Genomic DNA, 19,033 nt, shown 5'->3' with positions numbered 1-19,033 from the left:
GCTTTAACTAATCCACCCATGAAGCTCTTAAAAAAAAATGACCGGTCTTAGCTTTTATCACTCCACTGTTGGAGCTGGGCTATAGCGTGGGCCTTCCTTTGTTCTGGATGTCATTTCAGGTATGAAAACTTTGCAGGTGGGGATGCCTCTGCCTTCCATTCAGTTCTGCGGCGAACCTGAAACCGCTTGAAAAAATAAAGTCCATTAAACCAGTGACAACATTTGCGGGTGGATGTTTGGAGCATTCGGTCAGTCTGTGAGCGCTGATGTTGGGAAGTTTGAGAGGCACATGTCACCCTGAATTATAGAGCTGCAAGTCGATGGGGTTAGAGATGCCCTGCATTCCTAATATTCCTGTAGGGAATTAGGATCTTGGAGCAGACAAGTGGGTGAGGGCGGGAGGACCCTGCTCAGAACTGGCGTTGCAGGGGGCTAACCGGAAGCCTAGGCAAGTGGGGGCTCCCCTGCCCTGTTACCTGTACGGGATGCTCTCTGATTGCCTTAGTGGCCCAGACTGTTTGTTTTTTGGTTTTTTGGTTTTTTTTGGAGGCACATTTATGTCTCAAGGCTCTATTTGCAGAGTATTTATCCTGTTCATTTCCCTAATCAGCCATATTTTGCCGTTTATTAAAAGTTGAGGTTGCTGCTGGCTGGAAGGATAGAAGCCAGACCAGGGACCAGGCATCTGGAGTGTTCTCGTGCGTGGCACGGTTGGATCTGAGCTTTGCAGACACACCACACAGTACCTGCTTCTACTGCAACAGGTGTCGCTGACATGTGCCCACGCAGGCTGGGGACAGGGACGGGGAAGGGTGGTGTGCAGGGGCCAGCCCCCGGCTTTTCCTCCCGAGGGCAGCTGGGAGCTGCAGGAATGGACACTTCTCAGCAGGGAGAATGCTTCAGTGTGGAGGGTGGAGTGATGTCAGGCCAGGAGGCAGGTGACCTGATAGGGGCTTTCGGGGTGGCGTCCCGAGCTGGAGAGGAGGGGGAAGGGCAGGTGGAGGAAATGCTTGGAGGACACGGGGCGAATGTGGTGCCGGAGTGTTGACGAATCCGTTTCCTAGGGGTCTTCTTGAGAAGGCAGTAGCACAAAGTTGGTGACTTACACAGCAGAAATGTTTCCTCTCACAGTTCCGAAGGCTAGAAATCCCAAATCAAGGTGACAGCAAGTTTGTGCTCTCTCCGAAGACCCTGTGGGGGAGGGGGGGGTCCTTCCTGCCTCTTCCAGCCTCTGGTGGCCCCAAGATGTTGTTGGTACGTGTCTGCACCGCTCCCCTCGCTGACTCCAAATTCACACGGCCTCCCGGTGTCTGTGTCTCTTCTCCAGGACGACCTCATCTCATGATCTTAACTTGATTGTATCTGCGAAGACTCTTTCCAAATAAGGTCACATTCACAGGTACCAGGGGTTAGGACTGGGACATATCTTTTTTGGGGGGTGGGGCACAGTTCAGCCCACGACAGAGGGTTAGCAGGTAGGTGAGGGAGAGAGGGTCATGGCTCAGAGCTGAGGAAAGGGAGCCTTCTCAGAAGAGGGACCTGGTGGGGGGGGGGCAGGGTGTGGCAAGGGGAGGCCCTGAGCTCCTTTGAGAGAAGAAAGGTCATCATTGCCTAGGAGGCCAACTTTCTGGGCTCATCCCTGCACCCCAGCTGGGCATTTTTGTCTCATCTTTTTAGTCACTACCGCCTGGATTATTATGACTCAAGAAATCTCTGTCCATTGTCCATTTTTTTGCCTTCTTAGTGAATGGGCAGGTGTGATGGTATGAACAGAAGAGGGAGGCCCTTCTAATGCTTTACTGAGACAAAAGACCTTGCATTCAGTGACTCAGGGAAAAGTTCGAGGACATGCTGTCTTGCATGTGCCTGGAGGATATATTGTTTTTGGCATAAGCCGGGCAAACGATTGCCAGCCAGAAAAAAGCAAAACAAAACAACAAAATGACTTATATACGCACCAGTGCCCTTTAAAATTAACTTTGCTTTCTACTATGAACCTCTGATTCAAGTGAATATATCTCGTATGTATGTGAGACTCTTCTTTTAGTTGGTTTTAGATTTCTGGGCCTTCGTCTGTTTACCAAGAGCACTGGATTTTCTTGCTGTGTTTCTTGCCTTGGCAGATGACTTTGATATTTTCTCAGGGGCCCAAGTCAGAAGGCAATCACCTCTTCTTACGTCCCGCCCCACCTCTGCGCGTTTGTTCTCCTGTCTGAACACTCTTGGCTTTGCTTCCCTCAGCGTCCGCCATGCCACCACCCCCTTCAGCGGCGCCATCTCTTTCCGGGTGACTGACGGGAAGCTTCTCACTGCTTTCCCACCTCTGGCCCTGCTCTTCCATGCCCTTCACAGCACCATCCATGCCTTGTTGCTCTTAAGCCATATTGTTTATAGTAGTAGTAGTTGATTGAGGTATAATTTGCATACAGTAAATTCTCAATGAACAGCTGGATGATTTTTGACAAACTCATGCACCTGTGCCTCATCCCCCAGCTCAGGATAGAATTTCCTCTAGTATCTGCTCAGTGCCCCCCGCCCCATCAGAGGCAACCACTGAGATTTCTATCACTGTGGATTAGTTTCATCGGCGTTGGGACAGGGGTGGAATCACGCAGCGTGCGCCGGGGTGCCTGACTTCTTTCATGCGATATAATTGTTCTGAGATCTGTCCGCGTTATGCAAGTATCACTAAGTTGCTTTTCTTTCTTTTTTTAAATTCATTTTTAACAGCCTTACTGAGGTATTTTTATTTTTTTATATTTATATATATAAATATATATATTTATACGTATACTTTACGTATATGTAAATGTATTTATACGTATACTTTGTCCATTTAAGGTATAGATCTGAATGGCTTTGGGCGCACTCCATTACGACTGTTTCTAGTGTGGTAAATAACACGGAACTCCCCTTTTACCCACTCTAACTGGCTTACAGTTCAGGGGCAGGACTTACGCTCACGGTAGTGACAGTTGCACAACAGCAACTGTCACTACCGTCTGTTTTTATCACCCCAAACAGAAACCCTGTAACCGTGAAGCAGTAACTCCCCATTCCTTCCTCCCTTTAGTTCCGGGAACCTCTAACCTCCCTTCTGTCTGTGAGTTTGCCTGTTCTAGGTCTGCCACATAGATGGAATCATACAATATTTGTCTTTTTGTGTCTGGCTTCTTGCCCCCATCATAATGCCTTCAGGGTCCATCCATGCTGTAGCGGGTGTCAGAATTTCAGTCCTTAATTTAAAGAAAGAACTGAGACCACGTTTTGTTCATCCATTCATCTGCTCATGGACACTTGGGCTGCCTGTAACTTTCAGTCCTTGTGAATCACGTTGCTACTATGCACACAGGCGTACAAATATCTGTTTGAGTCCCTGCTTTAAATTCCTTTGGCTACATACCTAGGAGTGGAATTGCTGGGTCATATGGACATTCTTTTTTTTTTTTTTTTTTAAGATTTATTTATTTATTTTAGAGAGCTAGAGAGAGAGCTAGAGAGAGAGAGCACGTGTCCGGGGAGGGGCAGAGGCAGAGGAAGAGAGAATCTCCAGCGGACTCCGTGCTAAGCACAAAGCCCGGAGCGGTGCTCGATCCCACGACGCTGCGATCATGACCTGAGCTGAAATCAAGAATTGGATGCCCAGCTGACTGAGCCACCCAGGTGCCCTCATGGCCATTCTAGGTTTAGCTTTCTGAGGAGCCACCAAGCCGTTTTCCACAGGGTGGCGCTATTGTACTCCTGCCAGTGGCACCCTCTGGTTCCAGTTTCCCCACATCCTTGGTTTTTGTTTTTCTTGATGACAGACATCCTAGCAGATGTGGCGTGAGGTCTCATTGTGGTCTCGGCCATTTGTATACCTTTGGCTAAGTTGGTTTTTGTACCATCGTTACTTCGTTGAGATATAATTTGCACATAGAGGCATGCAGAACTCTTAAGGGTACAGCTCAATGAATTTTGACAAATGAATATACACATATAAATATTACCCAGATTGAGATATAGGACGTTTCCATTACCCTGGAAAGTTCTCTCCTACCCTTGCAATAATCCCCTTTGCTGTTTTTTTGTCACCATAGATTGATTTTGCCTGTCCTCGGATTTCATTAAATGGAGTTAAACAGCATGTACTTTTTAATGTCTGGCTTATTTCATTCGATGCAGTATGTTTGAGACCTTTCGGTGTTGTTGCTTGTAACAGGATTCTGTTCTTTTTGGTTGCTGAGTGTTATTCCTCTGCTTGAAGACGGCGGAGCTCCCCTACCGAGTCTTTTTATGATGAATATGTGGGTTGTTTGCAGTTTGGGCCTGTTATGAATAAAACTGCACTGAACATTCATATACACGTCTTTATGTGGATATAGACTTTATTTCTCCTGGGAATATACCTGTGAGTGGAATTGCTGGGTCATCAGGTAGGCGTGTGGTGAATTTTATTAGAAACTGCCAGTTTTCAAAAATGGTGTTCCACGTAACACCCCCACCTGCTGGGAACACACGAGATCTACACCCTCACCCGCATTTGGTATTGTCTTTTTAATTTTAGCCGTTCTGGTGGGCGGACGGTGGTATCGCAGCGTGGGTTTAATTTGCATTTCCCTGATGACTAATGATATCAAGAACCCTCACATTTGGAAAAGGTTATAATTTGAATTTTTACATTAAAAAAAGTTAAGTTAGAAGACATTAATGAACACCTGGAGAATAGACATCCCAGAGCCTGGAATGTTGTGTTGAGGCTGTCAGCCCTGCCAGAGATGAGTCAGACAGACTGATGTGTTTCAGTTACATCTTAAATCACAAAGGAGTTGCCAAGTCAGCTTAAAAAGGTGGGGAGTGGGGCACATACTTAATGAATATTTGGAAAATAGAAGACAATGGCAAAGCTCTCCCCTTCCACCCTACCTCCCACCAGAGGCATGTTTTTGTTTTATTTTGTTTTAAGATGTGGGCTTTTCTTTTCTTTCTTTCTTTCTTTTTTTTTTTTTAAGATTTTATTTATTTATTTGAGAGAATAAGCAGGGAGAGGGACAGAGGGAAAGAGANCAGGCTCCAGGGAGCCCAACATGGGGCTGGATCCCAGGACCCTAAGATCATGACCTGAGCCGAAGGCAGCGCTTAACCGACTGAGCCACCCAGGCGCCCCTAGAGGCAGGTATTTAGAAGGAATCTCTGATCATGGCGCACTCTGCTTCAGACCTCGGTTGGTTCTCCCTAGCTTCAGACACGACTCAGATTCCTTAGCCCTCCTGGCCAACCCTTCACAGCTTCCTGGCTTCCCGAATTCCCCAGGAGCTCTCAGCTCCGGGCCTTTGCATGTGCTTGGTGGCCAGTTGGGATGCCATCCCCCCTTCCCTGACACCACTGGGCCTCCTGCTGTTGTTGGGCTCAGCGGGGTGGCTGCCAGCCTCCTCTCCCCACCCATTTCCGGTTCCTTGCCCTCCCCTGGTCCTCTGGGCAGGCCTCATTGCTGTTGTTTACTTCCCTGTCTGCTTCCCCAGACTGACTTTCCCCAGGGGAAGGACTGTCTGATTTCACAGTTCACCTTTGCCTTCGTAACAGCCAGCCAGGCATACGTAGTTCGTCAGTACCAGCTTGTCCCGTGGTGACCAAATATTCACGGGTTGACCAAAGAGCCTTCATTCAGTGTGACCTGCCTTCCCTGGGAGCCCGCCTCCCACTGGGTTGGTTTTATGGCGCTATCCTGGGGCTCCTACTCCCCCATCTATAAGGCAAATACAAACCATAAAATCCTGGCCATCTCACCTTCTCTCTGTGACCCCTGCATCCCAGCCCTACCAGGAATGAGTCAGGGTGAGGGACCAAGGAGCAGGTGGCAGACAGGACCAATGAGGTGGGATTTTGAGGGGGTGCCAGAGGGACCTGGGCCAGGACTAGGGACAGTCAGGTAAAGTCAGAATCAAAATCAAAATCAAATCGATCAAAATCAAATAAAAACAGGAAATCAAAATGAAATGAAAATAAAATAAAGTCAATAAAAATAAAACTTAATGGAAAAAAACCAGCTGAGCTGTATTTCTGGCATCCCAGAAGGGGGTGACTGAGGTCTCACACCTTGGGCTCCATCATCGTGTCCATCCGAGAGCCGCACCCTGCTGCCATAGACCAGCTGGGGGCTTGAGACGTTCACCCTCTCATTCACTAGGTCTGGATAGGTGGGGGGGGGGCAGTGTTCTGGAATCCTGACAAGCTCTCAGGGGCTGCTGCTGGTCTGGGGACCCCACTCTGAGTGGCTACAGTTGAATGGGAACCAATCAGAACACAGTTAGTAGGTGGTTTGGGGGAATAATTAGTCAAGTTGTTTATTCTGCATTGATTGGTTTGGACTGTACTGTGTTACACCACACTCTGTGTGACCCAAAACCAGTGTCTGTGGATTACAGGCTCTGTATTTGTGAAAACATCGCTTTAAAAAAAAATCCGTGTCGAGTTGATTTATCATGAGTAGAGACCCTCCAGCAGACCAGCTGGACAGAGCTTTGGCGTGACAGGCTGAATCTCCAGTGAGGGTTTCAGTTCTTTGAGGCCAACGTCGTGGACAATTTGGATTCCTGTCTTGAAACTTATGGGTCGTTTTTGCAGAAAATGAAGCTAAGGGTAACCCCCAGGTCCTGAAAGGGCCAATTCGTTTTTCATTTATGGATTGCTTGCTTGATTGTAAATCTATTTCTACCCTTTTCAGCTCTTCCCAGAAAAGGGTAAGCCCCAGCTTTCTCTTTTTTTTGTACTGGTTCTTCCCAATCTACGAACTTGCTTAGAAGATAAACAAGCAGGACACCGGGAAGTTTTATCAGAATTTTTTCTTCCTTAAAAACTTTTACTTTTCTGATGATTAAATAGAAGGATTCATTGTAGGAAAAATGGGACTTTTTGTTACAGAAAAGTATAAAGAAAAAGAAGCCACCTATGATGTCATCATCTAGAATCAATCACTACTGAAATTTTGGTGCATTTCTTTTTATTTTTTTATGCATTGTTCATAATTTTTAAACCTATTTATTAAAGTATATATTTTTTCGTTTTATATTATGATTTAAGCCTTTTCTTCATGACTAAAATTCTTCATATACCTCATTTTTACCGATGCTTGATAATGTGTAAGATTATATAATAGAAAAATATTCTTTTTTTTTTTAAGATTTTATTTATTTATTTGACAGAGAGACAGCCAGCAAGAGAGGGAACACAAGCAGGGGGAGGGGGAGAGGAAGAAGCAGGCTCCCAGCAGAGGAGCCCGATGCGGGGCTTGATCCCAGGACTCCGGGATCACGCCCTGAGCCGAAGGCAGACGCTTAACAACTGAGCCACCCAGGCGCCCCAATATTCTTTTTTTAAATGATTTTGTTTATTTATTTATCAGAGAGAGAGAGCACAAACGGGGGAGTGGCAGGCAGAGGGAAAAACAGGCTCCCTGCTGAGCAAGGAGCCTGATGTGGGATGCAGGACTTGATCCCAGCACCCTGGGATCATGAACTTGAGCTGAAGGCAGATGCTTAACCAACTGAGCCACCCAGGCCTCCCAGAAAAATGTTCTTTAACCCCCTTTTCTTTTTTTTTTTCTAATTTCAAAAGGAGAACATTTTTGAATAAAGGAAAAAATAGTATTGTACTCATGTCTTCTGAAGAATATAGTGAGTTCTGATTTAAGCCCAGAGGGGAAATTTTCTTAGCTGCTTTGTGACATTAATTATATCTCCTTGTACCTAGCATAATATTTAGTAGATTTCAATGGCTGGTTATTAATGAAATCATAGTACACTTTATTTAATTATGTATTTCTCTGTATAAACATATATTCAGCGTTAGTCCAAGAATCCAGTTCTTAAGACGGAAACTAAGTTGCTGATGTGTGGGGTGCAGAAGATTACGACCGTGTGTGTCAGTATTCTCCTCTTACAACCTACTGGTGTTTCTCTAATGCCACATAACATCATCTCAGAACATAGTGACCAGAAGAACAATGAGCATTCATATCCTCTCCCAGCTTCTGGATTCAGGAGCAGCCTGGCTGGGCAGCTCTGACCCAGGGTCTTGCATGGGGTAGCTGCTGGGCCTCGGCTGGGCTGTGGTCTGCGGGCCTGAGGGGGGCTGGCTTTGGATTTGGCCGGTGGGCTTGTAGCGTCCCCTCAGCCAGCCCTTTCTCACTGGCAGGGTGGTTTCTGTGCCAGTCTGTTTTCTACAATATTTTGCTTTTCTAGTTCTCTCTCTTTAAAGTTCTCTGTTGAGCTTTGTGTGTCTGTCGTAAAAATTCGGGATAGATGGTGGGAGGAACATGTCCTGACAATTGACGGTCAGTGCCTGGAGGGCCTCTCCTGGTGACCAGGCCTGGTTTTCTCTCACTGATGGTAAAATGACTGTGGGAAAACCATTGGCGTTATTGGGAAAGTAAGACAAGCCTGATATGTATATAATAAATGATGTATACTGCATGTAATATATACTGGATTTAAAGAGACACCATAGTTGAATGAAGTCACTTCCTAAAACGACTAACATTCTAAAATTATAAATCCAAACAAGAGGTTTGCAGTGATAATAAAATTCATGTTGTTTGCAAAATTTGGTCTAAAGGGAAATTGTTTTGAATCACAACTTTGAATTTGTCTATTCTTAATCCAAAGGCCGCTAGGTGAGCCCTGCCTCCAAAAGAATTTTCTTGATATATTTTCTCCATTTTCTCCATAGTAATGTTTGTTTTTATTTAAAACAACTTATTAGGCATCTCTTTATTTGATGCAAGAACACATGAATAAAAATATAAATATGACCTTTAACCCCTTTGCCAGAATAATTTTATTTGTATACTTAAAAAATTTGTACACCTTGAAAGGACTTCAAAACAATTCTAAAATATTTAATAAAACCTAAGTCCCCTCTCTTATGATATGTGTCTTCAAGGTGGCTAGTTAGATTTCTTTCTTTCTTTTTTAAAAAAGATTTTATTTATTTATTTTGAGAGAGAGCGAGAGAGCACCAGTGGGGGGAGCGGCAGCCTGAGGCAGAGGGAGAAGCAGATTCCTGGCTGAGCAGGGAGCCTGACGTGGGGCTCGATCCCAGGATCACAAGCTTATGACCTGAGCTGAACACAGACGCTTAACTGACTGAGCCACCCAGGTGTCCCGCTAGATTTCTTACATCTCCTTTCAGATAAATGAAAGATTATTGATGAATATAGACCTTCCAGGAGCCGTGCACACATTTGAACAGTCCACCCCAAAAGAGGTTATGTCCCATGCTCTGTTCTGACCTGTGGTTCTGGTGGTTTTACTAATACCATCCTCTGAAGATCTTTCCCCATCAGCACCTGCATTCCGACCTGTTGGGGGCGACAGAGTGTCCCACAGCCTGTGTTTAATTAGGCCACCATCCCTTGATGCGGATTTGGGTTGTTTTCAGGCCTTTGCAGTTACAGCTCTTTATGCAGCTCTCTTGACATACTGTTGATGTCCTTGAAGTGAATTCCTCATGGGGGAGTTCTCGAGCCTGCTCTGGATTTCTTTGCATGTGGTTGTTGCTTTCACACCTGTGTTACTCAGGCCCAGGTCTGGCGGCACCAGCCTGGCGTGATATTTAACACACGTAAGGCACCTGTGTTCTTGGAGGTTCCCTGGGACCCCAAGTAATTTCCTTGCTTGAATGTGTCAGTGACATAAAAGGCTCGAAGCTCGTCGCCATGTGTCCGCGCCTCCGTTGAGAGGGTAAGCTGAGCACCGTGTGAGCTGGGATATACTGAAACACGTCAGGGGCATTTCATTCACTCAGCAGATACTTATTGAGTGTCTTGTAGATGCCAGGTGCTGGGGAAACAGAGTCAGAAAGAGGTGGTGCTTCTCCACGTGGAGCCAACCTTCCCTCGAGGAACGCTCCCAGTGCAGTGAGAACACCAGCAGATGGGCATAGAGGGGCCGGCCCCTGACGTTCAGGAGGACCAGGTGTGTGCCTGGAGACTCGGGGATGCGGCCGGGAGGGTGAGGAACGCGCTCCAGGTGGAGGGCCCTCCAGGGGCAAAGGCTTGGAGGCATGGAGGACTGAGTCAGGGCTAGCGGTGAAGGTTGGCACTGGCTGAGCACCCCCATGGGGACTTGGTGCGGCCATGTTTGAGGTTGGAAGCCATGGGTGGCAGCGTGCTCAGGCGATCAGGGACCCTTGATGGTACCGCAAGGAGCAGTGGTTACCAGGCTGGAGGACTGGTGTCAGCGTGTTTGGAATATGTGGCAGGACAGAGTTCTCCAGTTTTGATGTTGCAAGCTAAGAAAGAAAAATAGCATCAGAAACTCTTTCTCCATCCTGTTACAAGTGAAAGTACATTGTATGCCCAATCAAGTAGCAAGGACATCATCTTAAAAGGCAGTTTTTCCCAAGGAAAAGAATTAGTAGGAAAACGATCGACACGTGCAGAAGAATACACTGCTGTCCCTGCTCCACGTGTATGTGTTTGTAGGTTATGTCTGCATATGGTGCGTTTGCTGTGATGAGGAAAACCCCCAAGATTCGCCTCTTGCTCATTCATGTTCTTGTGGGTTGGCTGGAGGTATGGGTGGGGCTCTGCTCTCCAAGCCCTCACCCAGACCCAGGCTGAGAGACTTTACATCTCTGAGTTTCAAGGATAGTCAACGCAGAAAAAAGGGACACCACGCACCATCTCCTAAAACTTCTCTCTGGAAGTGACAAATGCCCTTTCCCTTGTTACCCATAGCAGATCAGTCACGGTGCACTTCGAGAACTGTGGCTAAATGCTCTTCTACCCAAGCAGTTCTGGCAAGTGTGGGGGCGGCTCTAGTGACACCTACAACTGGATTGCCCTCGTGTTTTGTTTTGTTTTGTTTAGAGTGTGGGGGTAGGGAGAGGGAGGGAGAGAATCTTAAGCAGGCTACATGCCCAGTGCAGAGCCCAGCACGGGGCTCGATCCCACAACCCTGAGATCATGACCTGAACCCAAACCAGGAGTCGGACGCTTAACTGACTGAGCCACCTAGGCCCCCCCAACATTGTTTTTTTTTTTTTTTTTTTTTTTTTTTTTTTTTAAGTTCTGTTGTGTACCCAACCAGCTCCCTCGTGGACTGTCACCCACATGTGGGAAGTGTGTGTCCTATGCATGTGGAAGACAGGAGAGGCGGAAGAAGGATGTCGATCAGGACTTTTTTGGGGAATGCTAAGGGTTACTTGGGACAGCAAAACACCCTAGATGGTGAGCTTCCAACGACTTGTTTTTCTGCTAAGACTCTCAGTGAGTTCATCTTATTATTTATAGCTTCACATTACTGAATCAACAACTCTCAACGGCAACTTCCTTTGCCCCTTTCCAGGAGATGTAGCAAAACCTCATGGGGGGAGGTTTCAGCACGACTCAGGGCACCCTCCCAGCATTGCTGCCGCATTCATATCTCATTAAATTTTTTAATGCTGATTAGATGTTATAATCATATTTGGGATATGTTGGGTTAAATAAAATGCACCATTAAAATGAATTTCACCTGATTCTTTTTGCTTTTCTTAATGTGGCCACCAGAACACTTAAAATGAAGTATGTGGCTTATTATCTATGGCTCCTGTTACATTTCTGTTGGATAGAGCTGACTTCGAACATGTAAAGAACTCAGACTGATCAATAAGGAAGAGAAGCCAGCAGGAAATGGGCAAAGGGTGTAAATCAGTCATTCACTGGAACGTGTGGAGATCTTCTATCTGAGTGGCCATGGGGAAAGCAAGCTGAAGACAGTAAGAAGGACTTCCCATCGAGCTGGTGAACAAGAAAAGCGGGATTACTCACAGTGTTGGACACGGGTGGAATATTGGTGGAAGAAGGTGTAACTCGTGTGCACCAGTGGTGGCCCGTAAGAAATTGCAACCACTTCAGAGAGCTTTCTGGCAGATTCCACCCCCATCTAATTCCCTTCTATAGGTGGGTCTCAGCTGGGGGCGATTTTGCCCCTCCCCCTGGGGGGGGACATTGGGCAATGTCTGGAGACATTTTTGGTTGCCGGTAGTTGGGGATAATGGATGGTACTGGTGTGAAGTGAGTAGCGGCCAGGGATGCAGTTAAACATCCTGCAATATGTGGGATCGCCTCTCAGGATAGAGCCATGGGGCCCCGAACATAAACGGTGCCGCGGATGAGAAACCCTGACTTTCAGATGCTGATTTCCAGGTAGCGCTGGCTCAGGTGCTTCGGGAGATCCAGACCAAGGTCCCACTCAGCGCTCTGTATTTACACTGGTGGGACTTTGGAACCCGTTTGAATTAAATGTCTCCCATAGTTTGGGGGTATAAGTGGCTAGCGAGGGGCCCGTATGTGGAGATGATGTGCTTGCCTGATACCTGGGTTTATCTCACACCCAGCGCTGAGTAAGTCAGGTTGCGGGCTCACAGGTGCGCAGACATACTACTGTTCGTAAATACTTAAATACAAACTAACACTCTGTATTTAACGTATTGTTTATGGATACATGGAATAGGTAAAAAAAAAAAAAAAAAAATTCAAAAGCTAAGTCAGGGTACCTGTCAGCACATAACTGGTTGCCTCGGGGGAGGAAGGATACCCCAAGAGGGATGTCAGCTCTTTTTGGAATATTGATCTCTTCCAGCAGAGTGAAGCAGTTGTGACAGAGTATTAGCCTTTGTTAATGTAGTCACTGTGACGGGGGTGTTTGTTACATTACTTACTTTCTGTTTTCCTTTTCTCAAGATTTGGTATTTGGTTACAGGGACCGCTCGTGCGTACCCCCAGAGAGAGCGGCCGGAGCCGGGGTTGCTCGAGCACCAGCAGATTGCCAGGGGCTGTGCCGGTTTCTCTCTGGTTCCCTTGCGTCCCCCAGCATTGAGCTGTGCTTGGCCCAAGCGGGCCCTCAGTAAGTGTGTTGCGCGAGCTGTCCATGGAATGTTCCATGGGACTCGTTCCTATGAGCTGGCTTGTGAGAGGGCCTGGGGCCACGCCCTGCTGTGGGGGGTGCCCTTGGGACCTGCCTGCTGGCCAGGTGGTCGCCCCCACCCCCTGTGCACCAGACCTGGACATGTCTTTACCCTCCAAACTTCTGATAACACATCACAGGAAGTAATTCGGATGAAGACACTTAAAAAAATAATCACACCTAGGAAGTCTATTAAGTGTGTGTCTTTAAAAGAAAGCAAATGTATCATAGAAATCGCACTCTACCGTGAGTTCTTAGGGAGACACTTCAGAGAGGAAGTTTGCTGCCTGGGCTTTGTGGTTGAGTTCATTCAACTCCCCTAAGACAGTAGGGAAGGGTTTGCCTGGAGCAACAGCTATTTCTTAGTTTAATTTAATGAAGAATTGAAGAGGAGCGGTGCTATTTGACATGCTCAGTCGGGCTTCTCAACAAGACCGTGCACGCTGAGGATTCCGTACCTTGCAGGTGTACAACCTCTCCTACGCTGTCCCTGTTAGGCCCATGGAAAGCATTCCTGCCCGTGGAGCTGGCCTTGGCGCTTCATTACTCACCTTTTCCCTGTACTGTGTTGAAATAATGAACTAGTGTTAGGGGAAGACTTTTGTAGAATAGTACCCTTTCCTTGGGAATCTCATTGGGAGAATAGCTTAATTAGATGGTAAGGAGGTGTTTTCAGAAGACAGTCAGAGTGGAAAATCTGAGTCGGTCTTGTTTGCGCGGGTCTGAGCGCCTGCTCCACTGTGTGAGGCTGAGCCAGGAGCCCACCCCTCGCAGGGACCTCACCCTTCTCACCCATTGTCTTAGCTGCAGCCAGTGGTTGGGTTATTTTTATCCTGGGTTCCCACCTCCACCCTCCATTGGAATATTCTTTTCTTAGGCCCCTCCCTGATTTTAGTTCACATCAGCTTAAAAGTTAACAAAGGAAAACTTTGCTGAGATTTTCATTCTAGAAGGCTAGCCTAGAATGTGTTTTATGACGTCTGTCCGACAGACTTCCAGGCTTGCAAACAACTCTTCTCCTAAGATGAAGGGTTTTCCTGACCATTCACCATTCTCCCGCTTCTCCCTTGACCTCATCAGCCATCCCAGTTGTGAGCATGTCTCAGGGGACCAGAAGCATTTCTCAGACTAAAATGTCTCCTCACAGAAGCTGCAAATGTTTTACGAGGTGTATAACACGAAAACAACATTTTACAAAGTGATAGTTTGGTGAGAATTATTTAAAGCCTGCAAGCTCAGGCAATCTTAATGTGAGCGGGGTTGCTGGCTTTTTTTGCCTTCCAAATGGGCGGGAGCCATGTCGGTAAGCGTCCAGGCCAAGCTGGGGGTGGTGGAAGGCTGATGGTGGACATCGCCTGCTGGCCAGATGGTGCTGGCCACACCCTTGCCATCAAAATATGGTGGTGCAAAGGTCAAATGCATTGACCATCTGGGAAGAAACTGTTTATTAAAAATCCTAGTATTCATTTATTTGTTCTATAAATATATCACAGCTCAGCATTGTTCTTAGAGCTGGCGGCTCAGCAGTGACCGGCGTAGATCAGATTCCCGCCCTGGGATTTACTTTCTCATCATGGTGCTTATTCATCATAAATAAGATTATTGAAACTATGCCAGACACACCTGACCCAACAGATCACACCCATCCATGCTAGCAGAAACTCATGGCGTCTTTTAGAGATAACATCTATTTTAGAGGACCGAGGTTCTTAAGCTCTTTCACAAAGCCGCATGAACGTTTCCTGCTTCCTGCTGGTGGTACCATTATGGAGAACGGAGAAACGTGTAGCATTGAAAAGGATTTTCGAGTAACTCAAGTTTCGTCTCTTGATACCCAGCTTTAAAAAATTATACTATGAACGATGGATTTTTTCCCCTCACATTAGAACATAGGTAATATCTTTTTTCTTCTGGATGATCAGGATAATGACTATACCTATTTTTGTACCATACGGCCGCTGGGTTCGTATGTGCTTCTTGGTGTCCCGGTCTATTTGCTTGGCTGTTTGTCAGCTCCTGGTATCTTCTGCCCGCTACCCCTCCACCCTCCTCACGGATGGTTCTTTTCTCCACTGTTTACAGTGGTTGTTATAAAACTGTATTTCCTAATGAGAGCGTTATGGACGTAAACATCATTACTTGTACTTGTTTTTCATTGTGAATTAAAATCATGTAAGTGCCTCACAAATACTTTGTTTTGAAGGACGTGAACTGTACAGAAACAGAGTAAAAAGCAGTTCCTTCAAAGTGCCCTTTCCCACCGACCTTGTCTTAATCAGGAGTCTCCAGAGAGACAGACCGATAGAGTCTGTGTCTCTGTAGGTATCTGTATATCTACGTCTATGTCTATCTATGTCTGTGTATCTCTATCTATATTTAGCTAGATACACACAAACATATAGGTATATATTTGTCTAGCTATACGTAACTATATAACAACTACATGTAACTGTTTAGGCGGATAAAAACACACACACACACACACACACACACACACACATTTTTTCTGTTAAGGAATTGGTTCACACAATTGCGGGGGCTTGGGAAATCCAAAATCAGCAGGGTGGGCTGGCAGGCTAGAGACCCAGGGAAGAGTTGTCGTTCAAGTCCAAAGATGGTCCCCTGGCAGAATTCCTTCTTGCGTAGGGGAGGTCTGTGTTTGTTCTATTCAGGCCTTCAACTGGTGGAAGGAGGCCCACCTACAGCATGGAGAGCAATCTGCTTTACTTAGTGTACTGATTTAAATGTTAGTCCTGTCCAAAAAAAAACACAAAAAAACCTTCACAGAAACATCTAGAATAATGTTTGACCAAATATCTGGGTACAACATAAAATTATGATACCTAAGATTAACCATCGTGTACACTCTATTCCCACACCTTTTCCTCTGCATTTTCTGCGTGTGTGTGTGCGTGTGTGCGTGTGCGTGTGTGTGTGTGTGTGTGTGTGTGTGTGTGTGTGTGTTGATGACCTTTCTTCCTCCTGCCTGCACCTCTTTCATCTGTCACTATAATAAATGATGTTACTAAATCCTGGTGTTAGATCCTCCTTTCTTCCTGCGAGGAATGGGGTTCTGATTTGTATATTTTTGTTTTTTGTTGTGCAAACCCTTACAGTTTTTAAGCAGAAAGATCTCAACTCATTTTGTTGTTGTTACGCCAACATTTCTATGGCGTGTAGACTTAGAAATTAAGCTTGTGTTTTGAGGGACTTGAATTTCTAGCTGATGTCCAAATGGAGGCTTCCACTTGTAGGAAGTTTACTGATTTTTTCTGAATAATATTATTTTATTCTCATGGTCACTTTGCTTGTAATTAAAAAAACAACACAGCCTATATGTGGCTGCAGGGACCATCTGCAAGTGGGCTTCTGTCAGTTTAGCAAGTGGTTACTATTTATTTGCCTTTGTGACAAGTCTTTTGTTGTGGTTTGTCTTGGGAGACCATGGTCCAAGGGTGCCGCAGACTCCCAGAGGGTGGGGATTGACAGTTATTGTTTTTAATAGTAATGTAAGTCAGTCTGTGTTGGGAGACAAGAGGTATCCAATACCATTTTATCCTGAGCCCTCAAATTAAGGTTGCTATTTTTTCCCCTGGTCATCTTCATTTCCGACTGAAGGTTGTGCTGCAGTTTCCAAGGCTACTATCAGCTGCGGTGTGCTGTGCGTTTTGGGAAGTCTTATCTTAGGTGGTCAGAAGGGGCTGTGGTTCCAGAACGGGCCCTCCCAGTGGTTGTGGCAGCAAGGAATGGAGGTGAGCACGATCCCGGTAGAGAGAGCGCAGGACCAAGAGCCAGGTGCTAAGGAGCGCTGGGGAACACTGGTTTCTTATCCGCTGATGGAAATTCCTCCTTTTAACCTGGAGTCCTGAAGTAAAGACTGGATGGCCAGATTGGCAAAGCTGGGTGCCGTTTGGGATGTTTTTGAAGGACAGGTTTTCAATATGTGTTCTAGGCTTTCAGAATATCTCTTTCCTTTAATCCAGAAATTCTACTTCAAAGAACGTCTCCTGAGACAGTAAGGAATGAGATGCATGAAGCCATGGTTCTAGAGATTTTCATTGCAGGTTTTCCTCATAATAGGGAAAAACAGGAATCAGTCTCCACATCCAAGAGTGGGGATGCATTAAATACCTATGATTCTGCCCTCATAGAGTAGAATGTTCCGCATCTGGTGGAAACGTTGACACACAGGTGTTTCGATTGATGCGAAAAGACGTCGCTGTCATAGTCCTCATTGAAACATAGCAAGTAATCCCATTTGGGTGCAGAGGAAATGTGCGTGTGTGTGTGTGTCTGTGTGTTTGTGAGATTGTGTGTGTCTGGATTTTTTGTCTTTCCTGTTTTCGAATTTCTTTTCTGTAATAAATACAAATTTCTTGTGTCATTCTGTAAAAAGGAAGAGGCTACACTGTGTTCAGCAAGCCTTATTTATAGGTCAGGAAATTGTCCGACACTTGAGATAAACCTCCATGCAAAGAATTTCAAAATGAGATTTTCGTGCATACCAAGTGGAATCACAGGTTTTCCGGACCGCTTATGCAGCAGGGAGCGGACAGGTAGGGTGGGAGAATGCAGATGTTGGTGGCAGTGAACTCTAGTTATCAGAGACACTGAAAGCCTGGGCTCACTCGTGCTCTCTTCTCTTTTAAATTAAATTCTTGTGAACCATTTCACTCTATGGACGGAATGACTGACTTCAAAGAAGGCCCGAGCTGCGGCATATTAAATAGGCTTTACTGTAGTCACAACATTATGGAGTTCCTTATGCTGCCAAGGGGATGTCAGTAGTAAAATAAATCTGTGGTCGTCTCTAAAACTAAAAATTCTAATATTTGTGACTCAGTCTTCTTTTGGGACAGCAAGCAGGAGCTTATTGAGATAAGCAGGTGGGATTGCCCGTGCCCTCACCTTGTTCCACGAGAACTGACATTCTTGTTAAAGAGCTGGCCCACATACAGCTGGGTCACTGTGGAGTTGCTCTACACGAAAGTTTTGCGTCCCCCGTGCGGTGGTGCGTGCGGCTGGCAGTGCTCAGCGTCACGTGATCCGTAGCTCTGGATTGCCACGTCTTGAATTTTAGCGTGTCACCGAATCCATGTGTGCAAGGAGCCTTAGATCATTTTCCTTTGTCACCAAGTGTTTAGTCAGCTCAGTGGCTACAGCAAAATACTAGAAAGTGGATGGCTGATCAAACAGCAGAAATTCGTTTCTCATGGTTCTGGAGCCTGGGAATCTGAGAGCAAGGTCGGGGTCTGCTGAGGGCTTGCTTCCTGGCTCACGGCTGACCGCTGTCATCACTGGCCCAGCACCTGCACGAGTCCCTGCGATGTCTGTTTCTCCAACATCACATACGCGTGGTTTTTCCATCCCAGTTCTCCAATTCTCCGACACCAACAGGGTCTCCAGCGATTCAGATAATTCTGACACTAACTCTCCAGGGTTAGGCAGACTCCACAGCTATCCCACAAGTCTCAACCCAGGGGTCACCTTCTGACCAACTGGCTACAAATTTGGGGATTCCCACACCTCCCCCTTCATGTTTGATAATTTGCTAGAATAACTCACAGAATTCAGGAAAGCGCTTTACTGACGGTCACTGGTTTATTATAAAGGATAAAAGTCAAGAACAGCCAGATAGAAGGGGTGCTCAGGGTGAGGTATGGGAACAGGGTGGGGAGCTTGCCTGCCCTTTCTGGGGGCACCACCCTCCTAACACTTCAGTGTGTCACCAACCCTGACGCCACCCAAACCCCATTGTTTAGGGGTGTTTATGAAGCTTTTGTTAAGTAGGCCTGATTTGCTCTAACCATTCCGTCATTGGCTGTTGGTGATCGAACTCAGTCTCCAGCTCTGCTCCCCTCCCCGGTGATGGGGTGGGGGGGGGGTGCAGAGAAGTGGCAAGATCTAACCTCTTACTTGCATGGTGGTCGGTCTTTCTAGAGACTGGTCTTCATCCTGAAGCCACCAGTACCCTGCCCCCGATATGCATCATTCATTAACGTATAAACAACTGTAATTTCTAAGGGTTTTCATTGCTGGGTGCCAGGAACTGGGGACAAAGACCAAGTATTTATTTTTTATGATACCACCCCTCCTGACTGGTC

General features: G+C 46.3%; 1 protein-coding gene across 1 annotated transcript in view; it reads left to right on the top strand.

Annotated features, from left to right (window-relative positions):
* ANKRD33B (ankyrin repeat domain 33B) overlaps nucleotides 1-19,033 on the top strand; it is an 81,491-nt gene that overhangs the window by 27,416 nt on the left and 35,042 nt on the right. The gene's annotated exons all lie outside the window — the stretch shown is intronic.

Source organism: Ursus maritimus, unplaced genomic scaffold (genome assembly GCF_017311325.1).
Source record: "Ursus maritimus isolate PB19 unplaced genomic scaffold, ASM1731132v1 scaffold_15, whole genome shotgun sequence".
In the NCBI taxonomy this organism is placed as follows: domain Eukaryota; kingdom Metazoa; phylum Chordata; class Mammalia; order Carnivora; family Ursidae; genus Ursus; species Ursus maritimus.
This window is presented reverse-complemented; position numbering and strand designations above follow the sequence as displayed.